The following is a 17,962-nucleotide window of genomic DNA, read 5'->3' as shown; positions in this document are numbered from 1 at the left end:
AATTGAAATGTTTGTAAGGGAAATCCTGCTGGAAAAAATGACTTCATATCAAAGACACACATGTAGGTTTCAGTCTTATCATTGCAGGTCCAGATAAGGAAAGATAGGATCGAAAAGTCACTGCAATCCTAATACTACTGAAAAACCTTTTGTCGTACTTGAAATGGGGCATCCAGAATATTAATTTAACTGGATTTCCCTATAACATGCAGCAAATAAACCAGTGCACATAATCTACCAATAATGACCCTTATTTCCTCTAGTCAGATTGCTAGTTAAAGGAACGATCTCACCAGAAGAGGCAGAGTTAATATAACCACATTGTTCCTCTATTCATATAAGGTGGAGGTCCTAGCCGTATTCTCCCTGTTCTCCTGACGAGTTTCATCATCTTTGACTCATCAGGGTAGCCGCACAGAAGTCTTGTGTTTGCAGGGCTGCTTAGAGAGCTGCAAGTGGTTGTTACCATTTAAATTTGCACACCTTTGAAAAACTTATGGAGGGAGTTGAAGCTCCGAGCTTCCAAGCGACAGCCTCAAAATCTTAATGATTTAGAAATGATCTGCAAAGTGGAGTGGCCCAAAATTCCTCCTGACATGTGTGCAAACCTCATCATCAACTACAAAAGACATCTGACTTCTGTGCTTGCCAACAAGGGTTTTGCCACCAAGTATTAAGTCTTGTTTGCGAGAGGGATCAAATACTTATTTCTCACTGCAAAATGCAAAAAAAATTATACAATGTGATTTTCCTGATATTATTTTTGATATTCTATCTCTCACTGTTAAAATTAACCTACCGTTAAAATTATAGACTGTTCATGTCTTTGTCAGTGGGCAAGCTTACAAAGTCAGCAAGAGATCAAATACTTATTTCCCCACTGTACAATTTTGTACCATATTGTAGCGCTATTTTAGCGTTCACCTATTTATCAGCTATTAAATTGTCAATTTATGGTGTTTTTTTAATGAGTATCTTATATGTTATCTAAACAGTTTATGCTAGCTTGGCATTCAGTATCTCTGTCATGATCCATGTTTCGATCTGTGGCAGATCTGGCCTCTCAGATTAACACTTTTTTCCTTTCAGACTATCGGGGGTTAATGCAGTTTTTCCCCGGTGGCCGCTGGTGTAATTACATTGCTGCTTAGCTTGTCTATGCAGGTGGTGACCACTACCACCTTCCTTTAAAAGGTCTCCTGATGCATCAGCTGACTGTTGGATATACAGGTCCTTTTGGAGACCAACCAAGCTGGAGACAGGAGCTTGCTGTGTTCAGTGGTTCTTCAGCTGAATACTGATATCTGGTGCCTTACTCTGCTGTGGTGTGGTGTTTATTGTTGCTTTGTCCCTTTGTTGTCTGTAACTTCCCCTGTGTTGTATTAGTGCAGCGGTGGTTCCAGTGCTCTCACCTGCCAGTTCCCTACGTAGGGATAGGAGCAGTGCATTTGAGGGACTAGGTAACCTGCTCGGCGACAGGTTGAAACAACCCATATAGGGATGCTAGTAAGAGCAGGGCACATCCTCAGGTGAGTGCAGGAGGTGTCCATTCCCCGTTCCCTACCGACAGGGCCCACCATTGTTAAAGTGTCCCTGATGTACCCTTGTGTGTTTCTCCATATTCTGACCGTCCCCTCGTCGGGTCATGTCACGCCAAAACAGTCACCTCATGACAATCTCCTTATTTACCAAATATATGGACATCTAGGGTACACTAAATCTAGCTTTCATTGAGTGGAGGGCCATTTGTGTGTCCAGAGTGCCAACCTTCCCAGCTAGGTAGGGCATACCCAGAATACATTACAGTATCCAAAAGGCCATGTGCATATAGGACCTATCAAGTTTGGTTGTCTATCTGACATGCAAATTCCTTACAATTGATAGCCTGTTATAATAACTACAGCTACAGTTGACTTAATTACTCCTATTTCCTATTTATTGTTGGGTTTTAAACTATATCCATTAAAAGTTATTTTTGACATAGTACACTTTTTATTGAGCTATGTACTTCCTCCCCTGCATGACATTGACCAATCATAAGCAGGCAGCAATGTACTGGTGAAAAAAAACAAGCCGCTACAAAAGCTTAGAGCATGCTTTCTCCTGTGTGATACATCTGCTTGGAGTAGAGCAGAGTTGAGTTTTACTACAGGTAGCACTAGAGTTCTAGTACTCTTCCTCTCTGAAGAGACAACTACATACATTTAAAATGTTCATCTCACAGCAACTTTTCAATTATTAAAATGTATAGACACAGATACATTTGTGCCATACTTTATAGATAATGGCTTCAAAAAAGCTTTGTTTAATAAGATTATCTTAGTACACAAGGTGACAACACTTTACAGAAAGGTGGTCAGTTTCATGGTAGGCCATAGTGCTTTGGTCGCAATCTCTTTTTTTCTGAGTCAAACAATCACTTACGGAGGAGGAACTTCTTTAAATGGAGGAAGATACTGCATATAATATCCCTGATGAAGGAGACCGTGCTTTTCTAAAAAGCGCAGGATTTAGACATGTGTTGATCTTTGCTCATAGTTTGTGACATCATGGTAGGCAATCTGCAGCTCCATGTTGGAAATTCGATAGTTGCCACGGGCCAGGGCCCTACCTGTAAATACTCCTGCATTGTGATAGTTGTACATAGAAGATCAGCAAGCCACGGATGTTTTAAACTTTTACAGAACATTTGAACTTATAGATTGTTCATGTCTACACCAGGTTGGTCCATACACAATCTATATTTCATGCTGAATTACTTATATATTGTATAACTTTGTCAAATATATCACCATGTCCGATTATATTACATAACAATCTATAAAACTACCTCACTATTTAACTACTATACAGTAATAAACATTGGAAAAATAAATAAAAATCACATGAAAAATGTAATTTTTTCATCATTCTGCTGCAAAATGGGTGAAACAAATCATTATCAAAAAATTGCATGAAATAAAAATGGTATCAGTCAAAATAGCATCTCATTACGCAAAAAAAAGCCTACACTCAACTCTGTCAGGAGAAAAATAGAAAAGTTATAGCTCTTTAAATATAGCAAAGTATGTATAAATGAATTTTCCCAACAAAATTGTTCTTAGTGTGCAAAAGTAGCAAAACATAAAAACCTGTATGAATCTGTTATCGCTTTAATCATTATTACCTTTAGAATAAAGCAGTCTTATCACTAATAACACAGAGTAAATGGCAAAAAAATAAATAAAAATAAGTATTGAATGGCTATTGATTTTCTCATTGTGCCTCCGAAATATCGCAGTATGGCTCAGTTCACATTTATCCAGTGTTCTACATATCAGAGTTTATGTTTAAATTCCCCCAAAATGTGATTCAGATGACAGACAAGGCAAATGGAGTCCCTTTGGACTCAGTCTGTGCCCTTTGCTTGCAGTGTCCCATCTTTTAGGCATGCACCAAAGCGTAATCCACCACACTTTTATGTAACTCTAAAAAGACTAGTACTGCCGGAACAGAGACCATACGAAGCCAAAGTGCCTCCATCTACCTCACTATAGTGAATGGTTTCATTCGGATTTCCATATGAATGAGGGGTTGATGTCACCTTCCTATTGGAAGGTAACATTAAGCCGGCTTAGTAATGGAGAGGTGTCAATAAGACACCTCTCCATTACTAATCCTATAGTTGTTAAAGGGTTAATAAGACAGCACACAGTAAGAAAAATTTATTTTAATTAAATCAAACAATAAACACGGTTTTGCCATCTTTTTTAGTCTGCCATTCCAAGCGAAGCCCTCGATCTCCTGTAAAAAAAAGTCAAAATAAAAAAAACAACAATATACCCATACCTGTCCGACGTACAGTCAGTCCCATGCAGTAATCCATATCTAGGGGAATGTACAATTTACAAGCAGGAGCTGTGCTAATGCGACCACCATTGGCTGTAAACTACTGGGGAATGAATTTAAAGCAGCGAGAACAGACTCAGTGATGTCACCGCTAGTTACTGAGCCTGCGCCCGTAGCGTCTCATTCTTTCCCCAGTAATTTACAGCCGGTGGCAGACAGGTACGGGTATATTGTTGTTTTTTTATTTTGACATTTTTTTCCCAGGAGATTGAGGGCTTCACTTGGAATGGCAGACTAATAAAGATGGCAATACTGTGTTTATTGTTTGATTTCATTAAAATACTTTTTTCTTACTGTGTGGTGTTTTATTAACACTTTAAAAACTATAGAATTAGCAATGGAGAGGTGTCTTATTTACACCTCTCCATTACTAAGCCGACTTAATATCACCTTACAATAGGAAGGTGACATTACCCCCTCATTACCCCACTTGCCACCACTACAGGGCAAGTGGGAAGAACCGGGCAAAACTGTACAATAGCTTTATCCTACAGAGAACAAGGAGTGATATCCCTCAAAGAAACACAAAGGTATACAGAATAAGGTGAGACAAAAGTTGTTTAAGTATAATACAAAAATATCTTTATTGATTCAACTTACTCACAAAATTAATGCGGGCATGTAGCCCAAATACAAAATACAAGACGAGAGTAAAAATGGGGGGGACAGAAAAGAAAGGCATCACAAAACACCTGAGAACCTCCACTGAACATATCAACAACAAATAGCCCAGAGCAAAAAAGTACAAATGTAATTCTCCATGAAGAGAGGCATAGACGCCACACTACTGTCCAATTTTATATTGATCTGAATAAAACATAAGTGTGTCTAACTGGCATGTGTGAAACAAGACCCAGAAGAAAAAAACAAATGTTGCTCATAGTGCATAGTAGGATCTGTTGCTTACCCATGTGGGGGGAGGGAACTCGGCAGAGGGAACGCACTTGCCCCAGCGCGCGTTTCACATAGTTGGCTTCCTTTGGGGGCTGCTGTTTTTAGGCTGGTGGGCCCATATCCATGGCCCCTTACCAGCCTGAGAATAGCAGCCCCCACCTGTGAGTTTTGTCTCGTTGGTTAATAAAATAGGAGGGACCCCACTTAGTTTTTTCTTTCATTCATTGTCCCCTGCTCACCGGCCAAGCAGGGAGGAAGGGATGACAGCTGGTTTCAGCACCACACGCAGGGGAACAGTGGCTTACAGTAGCCCTGCTTCCCCCACATCTGTCCGTGCACACGGAGGACAGTGTACACTGTTCTCCCTGTGCACGTGTGTGGCATGTTTGGTGGACTGTGTGTCGTGGTAAGAACGGACATATATGCGTGTTTTGCACAAGGACACATGGTCCATCAAAACACACTGACATGTGCATAGACCCATTTATTTGAATGGGTCTACGTGTGTCAGTGTCTCCGTATGTGAGAAAACTGTTACCGCACGTGCCGGGGACACTGAGGTGTGAAACCGGCCTAAGATAGTTTAGTGAATTCTGTAATGCATTGAGCCGGGGGTTGGACAATTTTTATTGATCATTAAAGTATTTTTTCTGCCCACTCTTCCATAAAGGCCATCCCTATGGAGTGTATGGCTTATTATGGTAATATGGACAGATTCTCCAGTCTTTGCTTGGGAATTCTTCAAATGAAAAGTGACACAAAAAAACAGGTTTTGCAAATTTCATAATTACTTTTTAACCCCTTACGGACCAGGAGCATTTCCATTTTTGCGTTTCCATTTTTTGCTACCCCTCTATCCACAGCCATAATTTTTTTATTTCTCCGTCAATATAGCCATATGAGGGCTTGATTTTTGTGAAACGAGTTGTAATTTTCAATAGCACGATTGATATTACCATATCGTGTACTGGAAAACAGGAAAAAAATTCCAAGTGTGATGCAATTGTAAAAAATGTGCAATTCCACAATTGTTTTTTGGATTTTTTTTTGCCATGTTCACTAAATGATATAACTAACTTGGTGTAGATACAATATTTTGATAGCTCGTTATAGCATTTTATAGCAATGGTGCAGTGACCAAAAAAAATGTAATTCTGCTTTTTTGATTTTTTTTCTCGCTACGCATTTTACTGATCAGATTAATTCTTTTTATATATTGATAGATCTGGCGATTCTAAATGCGGTGATACTAAATATATGTATATTTGATTTTTTTAATTTATTTTGAATTAGGCAAATGGGGAGTGATTTGAACTTTTATATTTTTTTTTTCAATATTTTTAAAATTATTTTTTTTTACTTTTTACTTGCTTCAATAGTCTTTATGTGAGAGTAGAAGCTGCGATCATCCGAAAGCTTGTTCTACATAGAACAGGGCTGCAGCTCTGCTCTATGTAGCAGAAATGCTCACTTGCATCTGGCTATGACAACCACAGGGTGCTCCTGGCAACCTGCAGTCATGTGACATGGGTGACGATGGGTGGGGTTAATGGCGCACTTCCTGCACGTGCACGTTAAGTGCCACTGTCAGAGTTTCACAGTGGCATTTAACATGTTAACAGCCATGGGTGGATCGCAAATCCACCCACGGCTGTTAAGGTCACATGACAGCTGATCAAATCAGCTGTCTTGTACCGGAAAATATTCAGGCTCATCACCGGAGTCCGTACCAAACAGGGGGAGGTGTCCAATGCCAGATATATCTGTCATTGGACGTTAATTAAACCAAATTTTTAAGCTTTCTAAAATCCTAATAAAACATTATATGGGTTTTCTAGGACTATTATGTTAGTACTAGATGGTGGCCCGATTCTAACGCATCGGGTATTCTAGAATATGCATGTCCACGTAGTATATTGCCCAGTCACTTAGTATTTTGCCCAGTCATGTAGTATAATGCTCCATGCAGTTATGGCCCCATAGATGCCCCATATAATGCTCCATGCAGTTCTTTATGGCTCCATAGATGCCCCATATAATGCTCCATGCAGTTATGGCCCCATAGATGCTCCATATAATGCTCCATGCAAGTTATGGCCCCATAGATGCCCCATATAATGCACCATGCAGTTATGGCCCCATAGATACCCCATATAATGCTCCATGCAGTTATGGCCCCATAGATGCCCCATATAATGCTCCATGCAGTTATGGCCCAATAGATGCTCCATATAATGCTCCATGCAGTTATGGCCCCATAGATGCTCCATATAATGCTCCATGCAGTTCTTTATGGCTCCATAGATGCCCCATATAATGCACCATGCAGTTATGGCCCCATAGATACCCCATATAATGCTCCATGCAGTTATGGCCCCATAGATGCCCCATATAATGCTCCATGCAGTTATGGCCCAATAGATGCTCCATATAATGTTCCATGCAGTTATGGCCCCATAGATGCTCCATATAATGCTCCATGCAGTTCTTTATGGCCCCATAGATGCCCCATATAATGCTCCATGCAGTTCTTTATGGCTCCATAGATGCCCCATATAATGCTCCATGCAGTTATGGCCCAATAGATACTCCATATAATGCTCCATGCAGTTATGGCCCCATAGATGCTCCATATAATGCTCCATGCAAGTTATGGCCCCATAGATGCCCCATATAATGCACCATGCAGTTATGGCCCCATAGATACCCCATATAATGCTCCATGCAGTTATGGCCCCATAGATGCCCCATATAATGCTCCATGCAGTTATGGCCCCATAGATGCCCCATATAATGCACCATGCAGTTATGGCCCCAAAGATGCCCCATATAATGCTCCATGCAGTTATGGCCCCATAGATGCCCCATATAACGCTCCATGCAGTTATGGCCCCATAGATGCCCCATATAATGCTCCATGCAGTTATGGCCCCATAGATGCCCCATATAGTGCTACATGCAGTTATGGCCCCATAGACGCTCCATACAGCATTGTGCCACATGTAATGCTGCTGCAATAAAAAAGAAAAAAATCACATACTCACCTCTCGTTGCTGCTCCTCAGCGTCCCGTCTCTCCGCACTGACTGTTCAGGCAGAGGGCGGCGCGCACACTAATACGTCATCGTGCCCTCTGACCTGCACAGTCACTGCAGGAGGATGGGAAGACAGAGCGGCGCCCGGTGGATGGAACGCGGACAGGTGTATATGAAATACTCATCTGCTCCTGGCGCTCCTGACGCTGTCCCTGCCTGTCCCATTTTGCCGCAGCTTTTTCGCACCTGCGCGAGAAGGACCTGCCATGACATCATGCCTTCTCGCGCAGGGCCTGTGATGATGTCGCGGTCACATGACCGTGACGTCATGGCAGGTCCTTCGCGCATACCATCCTTGCCACCGAAACCTGCCGGCGGAAGGTGAGTATATAATGATTTTTTTTTTTTTTTATTATTTTTAAACATTAGATGTTTTTACTATTGACGCTGCATAGGCAGCTTCAATAGTAAAAACTTGGTCACACAGGGTTAATAGCGGTGGTAACGGAGTGAGTTACCCGCGGCATAACGCGGTCCGTTACCGACGGTATTAACCCTGTGTGAGTGGTGACTGGAGGGGAGTATGGAGCGGGCGCAGGGCACTGACTGCAGGGGAGTAGGGAGGGACTAATCGGACTGTGGCCGTCGCTGATTGGTCGCGGCAGCCATGACAGGCAGCTGGCGAGACCAATCACCGACTTGGATTCCATGACAGACAGAGGCCACGACCAATGAATATCCGTGACAGACAGAAGGACAGACAGACAGAAAGACTGAAGTGACCCTTAGACAATTATATAGTAGATAGTAAAATATCTTTTGAATACATTTTTTTAAATCTTTTTTATCCTTCAATGTTGCATATGCATATTAGTCAGCACCATTATCTAAAAACATTTATTCAATTTTGTTTTTATTGACTTAGAAATTTATCTTAGTTTTCAATTTGGCTTGCTTATTGGCCTGGCACTAAAGACCCTATTATGCATGTATAATTTACCAGGACTCAGGAGCAGAAGAATTCTATATTTCTAGCCTTTCCTGTCAATGGAAAAAAAATCTCCGGATGGATACTGGTTGTAATGTACATTACTGCGAACTGACGTGTTGGCCTATCATAGTTTTAACAGCCTCTGATTATTGATCCAAGGATTATAGTGGGTTACTATTAGCACAACCTGCACAAGGCATGTTTTACCAGAGAGAATATGTATTCCATGCATGTCTCTGCATATAATTCCCTTTCATTAAATCCCCAGGTGTTTTTCACTATACAGAATTACTGTTTCCACATATAGCACGTCTGACAAGCTACTGAATAGAGGGGGGTATCTGTCGTTTTGGGATTTTTTTAGACTTATTTTAAGGAGGATTTCCAGTCATTACATAATTTAATATCGATGAATGGACACTAGTAATGATCTGGCTTAATAATAGTAAAACTAAATATCATCACAGAGAGAAATACATGACTAAATCCTTAATCATTGAACTGCAGTAACCAACTATACCATTCAGCTCACAAACATGCAAAGACATGTCAAGAATTTGACTGTACAGTGCTTGACCATTTCCAGCGGTCTCATAGAGAAGTACTGTAGAGCCATATCTCTACAGAGAGAATGACCAATTCTCTCTATATATTTATTTTTCCTTTTTTAATACCCAAATCTTTATTAAAAAAGCAACATTTGTAATTTTCCACACTAGCCATAGGCCCCAATCATCTCTGAGCCAGCAGACTGTCCACATTTGTGGGAGCTGTCCCACAAGATCAGGACTATATCATAACTTCCAGTCTGAGTCTGTGAAATCTGTGATGTCTCCTGGCCATGTAAACTTGCAGCATGTGTTACTGAGGAGAGGATGCTTCTATGACTGGTCAGTTGCTCCTTCTTCTCTGAGAGGTGCTGACATCTATCTGTGCACTGTAGAAACATATTTATTTAATTAACTCATTCTTCACTCTTTTTGAAATGTGGTATTAATCAGGATTCGAACACTTACATCTCTTGCATTGCAATTTTCTGTACAAGCATGCTATACTGGTACATTTCTTTATGCTAGCCCTTTTTTTCATCTACCTGTATTATACAGGTAAAATAACAGTCAGACATCAGTGCAAGTGGAAGAACTTCCCACGCTGCTCGCGCTGACATTGGTGAGGTGAACAGAGTTCATTGGCTCACCTTTCTCATGACACTGCAATACACTGATGCTGTGCTCTCACGAACAGCTCAAAGTCTGGGCTTGATGCCAGGCTTAACGGTCCCATCATGCCACTGTTAAGCAAGTCATCTAGCTAGATTCGTCAAGGGACAAATGGATCGTCGAATTCTCGTCGGATAGGTGAGGAAAAGGGTTGTTTATTTTTTTTATTATTTTTTTCAGGTACATAAGCATACGAGGATTATCTTCACGTCAGACACGTGAGGCATATGGTTGTTTATTACTTTTGTTCTGTTACAGGGAACATGGGACTCAGTGGATTAGGCATAAAGGTGAGTATAACTTTGCTTTTCAGTGCCTTTATTTCAATTAAAGGACTTTATTCTGGGTATTTTTTTATCTATAATATGACTATGGGCTTAATAATGTGGACGTCTCCATTACTAACCCCTTGGCTTGTTGTCAGGTGCCAAAACTGACATAAACCCCAACCCTATTACCTGACTTGCCATCGCACCAGGGCAAGTGGGAAGAGTGAAGGCTAAGCTCCAGAACTGGCGCATCTTATGGATCTGCCATTTCTGGAGCAACTGTGAGCTGATGTTTTTATCCTTGGAGGGGGCCAATGTTAATGGCTCCTTCCTAGCCTATTAATATCAGCCTGCAGCTGATTTTATGGGAGGTCCTTCATTTTAATAACCAGTAAAGACTAAGTATAAAGCTGTGAAGTCATATTAATAGCCTGGGAATCTCTATGTTTATTACCCCCTTCCTAGGCTATAAACATCATCACCTGGCTGTCCACTTTCCCTGTACTTGTTAACAACATTTTGGAGGATCCCGCACCATCTTTTTATGCAATTTATTGATTTATTAATTAAATACATGTACAGTAAGCTACACAAGCACTGTACTAATTATATATGTCACTCAAATATTTGTTTGTATCTATCTATCTATCTATCTATCTATCTATCTATCTATCTATCTAGTTAAGAATATTTACTTTGATAACTATCTTTAAATGACATAGAGAATTTCTCTATGTATAAGATAATGTTAAAATCGCATTGCATACGGATTGCATTCTTATAATTATACTCGTATGATCTTCAAGACCAAAATCTTAATTTGCAGACACTGTGTTTCGAGGCACTGCTCCTCATCAGTTCAAAGTGTAAGATTTGGTTTTCCTGGGTAAGAGGCATCTGACCGGGATCAAAGGGGAAAAATTATCATCTGCAAACTTAGATTTGGGTTTTGGCTTTTATTCTAAGTCATATGACTAGGCTCATTAGAGACTCAATATTGACTTTTAGGATTGCTCCTTCCTATAGGTGGAATTAGAATTCTAGAACACTTCCTCTCTGAAGATACAATAGGCATATTTCCCATAGGAGCATTGTGGATTAAAAGTCTCCTAACCTTGGGATATCAGGCTTGACATTTCACTCTCCGCAAGGAGAAACATTACCCCTTGGATCCCAGTGAGACGCCTCTCACCCAGCCAAGCCTGATTTCACACTTTGCACTGATGAGGGGCAGTACCCTGAAGCACAGTGTCTGCATATTGAGATTTTGGTTTTGTCTTTTATCCTAAGTCATGTGACAAGCCTTGTTAGAGAGTCGAAATTGACATTTAGGATTGCTACTTCCTATAAGTGACACTAGAGTTCTAGTCCTATCTGAAGAGACAATTTGTAATTTTTGGTATATGAGAAGTACTAATTTTGAGGAAATAGCCAAATCAATCATCAATAGTGGGTTTTTTTTGCAAGACAATACAAGTGGCAGAAAAAAACATGTTTTCTTCCTGACAGTCAGCAAATTAACAAATGGTTGTCAACCCAGACCTTAAGCACCAAAGAAATGTGATTCAGACATGTCCCTGATGAAACCAAAGACTATATTTTTCTTTCTGACTTAAAAGACAGACAAAGAAAAAAAGCAAAGATTTGCCTAGTGGCGTAGTCTGGGTTTTGCCTGAATCATGTTTTGGGGCTTAATGGGAATCTGTCAGGTGATATAACCTTATTAATCCACAGATATTGGGTTAATCTTCAGGTTATGAAGGTGACTGGCTGCTCTACTGAATGATGTGTACTCAAAATAAAATTAACTTATTTCCTTCTGGAATCCGCTGGCTTTCAGTCATTGGGCCATACACAGTGCAGCTGCAATCACATCACTGTTAGTGGTGACTGTGAGAATGCCCTGGCTGTTTGACTGACAGCACTCTCAACAGTCCAGCAGTGCAGAACCAGCTGTCAGTCAAAATATATGGGCATACTTACAGATGCCGCTCCTAGTGCTTTAAACTGTTACTGTGGCCACTCTAGGCACCCTACATGACTGAAAGCTAGTGGCAAACACTGTATGGATGCAGATGAAACATTTAATCAGTTGCAGTACTTACTGCACTATATAAATACTAGCATGGGACGATTCCTGGTATACGCGACTAGTGGTGGATACCGTGTCTTTACCCTATACCTTACACATTGATCGGTAAGTGATTCCACTCTGCAGCCCTTGCTGTTTATAGCACTTAAACAACAGTAATATTTTGTAGTACTTTGATGAAGGTCGCTGTGACCGAAACGTTTACTGAAAGACTATAATTGAAAGCTAGTGGGTCCCTGGATAAAATAAGTAAATTTTTTTCAGGGTGCTGCACATTCAGTACTGCAGCCGGGCACCTTTATAACTCTGTTAACATGCAGATTAACTCTATATCTGAAGGTTAATAGCACTATCTGACCTGACAGGTTCCCTTAAGATTAAAACTAGAGATTAGCGAATTTATTTGGAACATTTTCACCAATCTTAAATTTGGTATAAACATAGTTCATTCGGATATACGTTTAGATTCTCGAGCATTTTCCCTCAAAGTTATTAAAATTTGGGCACAGTTCAGTAAATGATCACATTTCCACTAATTCTTTTAAGACTTTGGCTTGGAGCGGAGAACTGTTATTCTTTTTTTTATGATTAACTTAATGTATGTATAATCTGGAAGCCAATCAGGGCACAAAAACCATCCACAATGTCCAGACACAAGTGCTTCTGTCATTGGATGCCAAAGTCACATGTCTCTCTCCATATAAAAAGCACACATGTTGTTTTGGTGTAGCCATTTTTTCAAGGTAATTGGGCAGAAAGACTGCTCCTACTGCTGCAATTTGTCAGTTAGATAGGTGGTTTATTGTCAGCTACTTAAGCTAGATAGGATCCTGTGTGAAATTGATGTTCGAGCATCTAAATCTGTTGGGGTAATAGTGTGGTGCAGGCAGGAGGCCACATTTCCTAATCTAAATAATTTGTGCTAATAGCTAATATTGTGGTGCAGGCATCATGACACATTTCCTATTCTAAATCATTTGTGCTAATATTGTGGTGCAGGCAAAAGGTCACATTTCTTAATCTAAATTGTTTGTTTTAATATTGTAGTGCAGGTAGAAGGACACATTTCCTAATCTAAATCGTTTGTGCTAATATTTTAGTTCAGCTAGGATGCCACAGTTTCAAATCTAAATCAATTGGGCTTATACTGTGAAGAAGGCAGGGGGCCACATTTCCTAATCTAAATCATTTGTGCTAATATTGTAGTCCAAGCATAAGGTCACATTTCTTAATCTAAATCATTTGTGGTAATATTGTGGGGCATGCAGGATGCCACATTTCCCAATGTAAATATTATGGACTAATACTGTGGTGCAGGCAGGAGGCAACATTTCCAAATCTAAATTGTTGGGGCTAATACTGTAGTGCAGGCATCATGACACATTTCCTATTCAAAATCATTTGTTTTTGTTAATATTGTAGTGCAGGCAGAAGGCCACATTTCCTAATCTAAATTGTTTGTGCTAATATTGTAGTTCAGGCAGGATGCCACGGTTTCAAATCTAAATATTTTGAGCTAAGGCTATGTGCACACGTTGCAGATTTGACTGTGGAATTTTCTGTGCAGATTCTGCATTTCATGGCAGAAAACGCAGGTCAGAATCTGCGCCTTTTTTTGGTATGTGCACACGTTGCAGATTTTTGTGCGGATTTCTTCCTTTTTTTACCCCTGTAGATTTCTATAATGGAATGGGTGCAGAAATGCAGCAGATCTGCAAAAAGAATTGACATGGTCCTTTTTTGAATCTGCTGCTTTTTCTGTGCAGATTTTTCTGCACCAATAGCACAGCATTTTTTTTGCCATGGATTTACATTGTACTGTAAATCACTTGCGGATCTGCAGCATTTCTGTGTGGAAAAAAAAGCTGCAGATCTTCTGGAAATCTGCAACGTGTGCACATACCCTAATACTGTGGTGCAGGCAGGAGGCCACATTTCCTAATGTAACTTGTTTGTGCTAATATTTTGGTGCAAGCATGAGGCCACATTTCCTAATTTAAATCATTTGTGCTTTTACTGTGGTGCAGGCCGGAGGCCAAATTTCTTAATCTAAATATCTAAATAGTTTGTGCTGATATTTTTGTGCAGACAGGAGGCTAAATTTCCTAATCTAAATCGTCAGTGCTAATATTATGGTACAAGCAGGAGACCACATTTCCTAATCTAAGTAGTGTGTGATAATACTGTGTTGCAGGCAGGAGGCCACATTTCCTAATCTAAATTGTTTGTGTTAATATTGTAGTGCAGGCACAAGGCCACATTTCTTAATCTAAATTGTTTGTGTTAATATTGTGGTGCAGTCAGGAGGTCACATTTTTTAATCTAAATCGTTTGAGCTAATACTGTAGTGGAGGCATCAGGACACATTTCATAATTTAAATTATTGGTGCTGATACTGTGGTGCAGGTACAAGGCCACGTTTCTTAATCTAAGTCATTTGTGTTAATATTGTGGTGCAGGCCGGAGGCCACATTTTTTAATCTAAATAGTGTGTGCTTATATTGTGGTACAAGCAGGAGGCCACATTTCTTAACCCCTTCCGACCTACGCTGTACTATTACAGCGGATGTCAGGTTCTCTGCTTGATGTTTTGAACAGCTGACATGTGCCGCAATAGTGGCGGGTGAAATCACGATTCACCCGCCGCTATTATCCAGTTAAATGCCGCTGTCAAACGCTGACAGCGGCATTTAACTGGCACTTCCAGCTGCGCGGCCGGAAATGATCGCATAGCCGACCCCCATCACATGATCGTGGGTTGGCGATGCATCAGGATGGTAACCATAGAGGACCTTGAGACCTCTATGGTTACTGATGCTGGCTTGCTGTGAGCGCCACCCTGTGGTCGGCGCTCATAGCAAGCCAGCAATTCAGCTACATAGCAGCGATCTGATGATCTGAGCCGATACAGTTGTGCCAGCTTCTAGCCTCCCATGGAGGCTATTGAAGCATGGCAAAAGTAAAAAAAAAGTTTTAAAAATATGAAAAAAATAAAAAAAATATAATAGTTTAAATCACCCCCCTTTCGCCCCATTGAAAATAAAACAATAAAAGAAAATTAAACCTACACATATTTGGTATCGCCGCGTTCAGAATCAGCCGATCTACAAATTAAAAAAGGATTAATCTGATCGCTAAACGGCGTAGAGAGAAAAAAATTCAAAATGCCAGAACTATGGCTTTTTGGTTGCCACGACATTGCATTAAAATGTAATAACGGGCGATCAAAAGAAAGTATCGCACCAAAATGGTATCATTGAAAACGCCAGCTCTGCACGCAGAAAATAAGCCCTCACCTAACCCCAGGTCACAAAAAATGGAGAAGCTACGGGTATTGGAAAATTGTGCAATTTTTTTTTTTTTAGTAAAGTTTGGAATTTTTCTTTACCACTTAGATAAAATGTATCCTAGACATGTTTGGAGTCTATGAACTCGTAATGACCTGGAGAGTCAAAATGGCAGGTCAGTTTTAGCATTTAGTGAACCTAGCAAAAAAGCCAAACAAAAAACAAGTGTGGGATTGCACTTTTTTTGCAATTTTACCGCACTTGGAATTTTTTTCCCGTTTTCTAGTACATGACATGCTAAAACCAATAATCTTGTTGAAAAGTGCAACTTGTGCCACAAAAAGAAAGCCCACACATGGCCATATTGATGGAAAGTTATGGCTCTGGGAAGGAGGGGAGCGAAAAACGAGAATGCAAAAAGGCAAGGTCGTGAAGGGGTTAATCTAAATTATTTGTGATAATACTGTGGTACAGGCAGGAGGCCAGATTTCTTAATCTAAATAGTGTTAGGGGTCAAGTTCCCACCTCTACTCATGGGGAGTCTCGAACCATGTCCACTGTGGTCTCCCATTCTTCTCCAGCCGCAGTGGAGCCTGCTCAGCGGAGATGTCGGTCTCAGCATCTGGCTCAGCCTTATACTGTGCAGATGGTTACTGCTGCATTTCCAGGCTCAGCCATTGTAGCCAGCACTGGTCAGTGGCGAGAAGACATCTCTGGGACTAATCCTGCTTTTCCCCTTCTGAGCATGCCCCAGGTAAGACCTCTCATTGGAGGTCGAGGGTTACATGCTCAGGTACTGCAGCAGCTCCCATTGGTCCTCTAGAAAGGTCCTGAAGTTGCTCAGGTACTGTGGCAGCTCTCATTTGTCCTCTAGTTAGGTCATGAAGTTGCTGCAGTTATAAAAGGTTTGCATGGCCACACGACCATGCACTAGGATCAGCTTATGTCATGAGCTTTTGCTATTCAGTGGTCTTGTCTGCTTATGGTCAGGGTCCGGCTGAAATAAGCCACTAGAATACCGGCACCTCCGGTGAGGAGTTTTGTATGGTGAATTCAGGGCTGGCATAAAGCCATTAGAATTCCGGCTCCACCGGAGAGGAGGTGTTTGTGTGCTTGCTACTCCCTGACCACTGATTGCTTTTGCTCTGTTAGGCAGCTGTGCTCCCCTGTGATGCTAACAGGGCACAGCGTTTTCCCTTCTGTGCGACTCTGAGAAGTAACAGAGTTCGCGTATACCGCCATATTGTGCCGACATTTGCTACCAGTAGGTTTGTCTCCTGTACGGTGGACCCCGGGCTGCGAATGCACCAATAATTATATCTAAATATACTCGGTGCATTCCGCCAGCCTTAACAAATAGTTTGTGCTAACATTGTAGTGCAGGCAAGAGGCCACATTTCCTAATCTAAATTATTTAGCCTAATACTGTGCTGCCGGCACGGGCCTCATTTCCTAATGAAAAACATTTGTTGTAATACTGTGGTGCATGAAGGAGGTCACATTTATTAATCTAAATTGTTTGTGCTAAGACTGAGGTGCGGGCAGGAGGCCACATTTCCCAATCTAAATTGTTATTGATAAAATTGTTGTGAAAGCAGGATGCCACATTTCCCAATCTAAATTGTTTGGGCTAATAATGTGGTGCTGGCACAGGACACATGTCATGTCGGATGCTGTTCACACTAGGGCGTCCGACAAACAGCGGTAATTCCTCATTCGTCCACTATATGCTCAGTGGCGCCGGCTAAATAGATCCAGATTTTCCGGGGTTAATCTGGCTGGTACTCGGGTTGGAGGCTTAGTCATGCCCATTGCCTTTAAATAGTTTTGCTGGGCTTTGGGCGTCGCCGATTATAGCTTGTGTCTTGTGCCTGGTGATCTCGGTCTGGAGTGGTGGTCTAGGAGAGGAAATAACGTATCTGGTGGTGTATTATCCTTCGTTATATTTCTCCTTCCTATGTTTGTATTGTTTTGTGCACATTATAGTGTTTTTATGTGTGTCTGCGGCATGGTGCGTTTTTAGTTTTCCTTGTCTGTGCTTTCTGTAGGGGTTGGTGAGAGGTCTTATCACTGGGTGGCGGGTGGAGGTTTCAGATTAGTACTGAAACAGGACTCAGGGTCAGGCCTGGCGGCCCAGACATGCACACCTTCAGTGTAAACTCTGGGAGAGGGACAGACAGGGTTTCCCTAGTTTGAGGGATATTGCAGGGGCCCGGGTAATCTGCTGTAGTCTACCCAGTACTCCCGCGACAACACATTTCCTAATGTAAACCGTTGGTGCTAATAC

The sequence above is a fragment of the Ranitomeya variabilis genome, chromosome 1 (genome assembly GCF_051348905.1).
Source record: "Ranitomeya variabilis isolate aRanVar5 chromosome 1, aRanVar5.hap1, whole genome shotgun sequence".
Lineage (NCBI taxonomy): Eukaryota > Metazoa > Chordata > Amphibia > Anura > Dendrobatidae > Ranitomeya > Ranitomeya variabilis.
The sequence above is the reverse complement of the archived record's forward strand: the minus strand, read 5'-3'. Positions refer to the sequence as shown.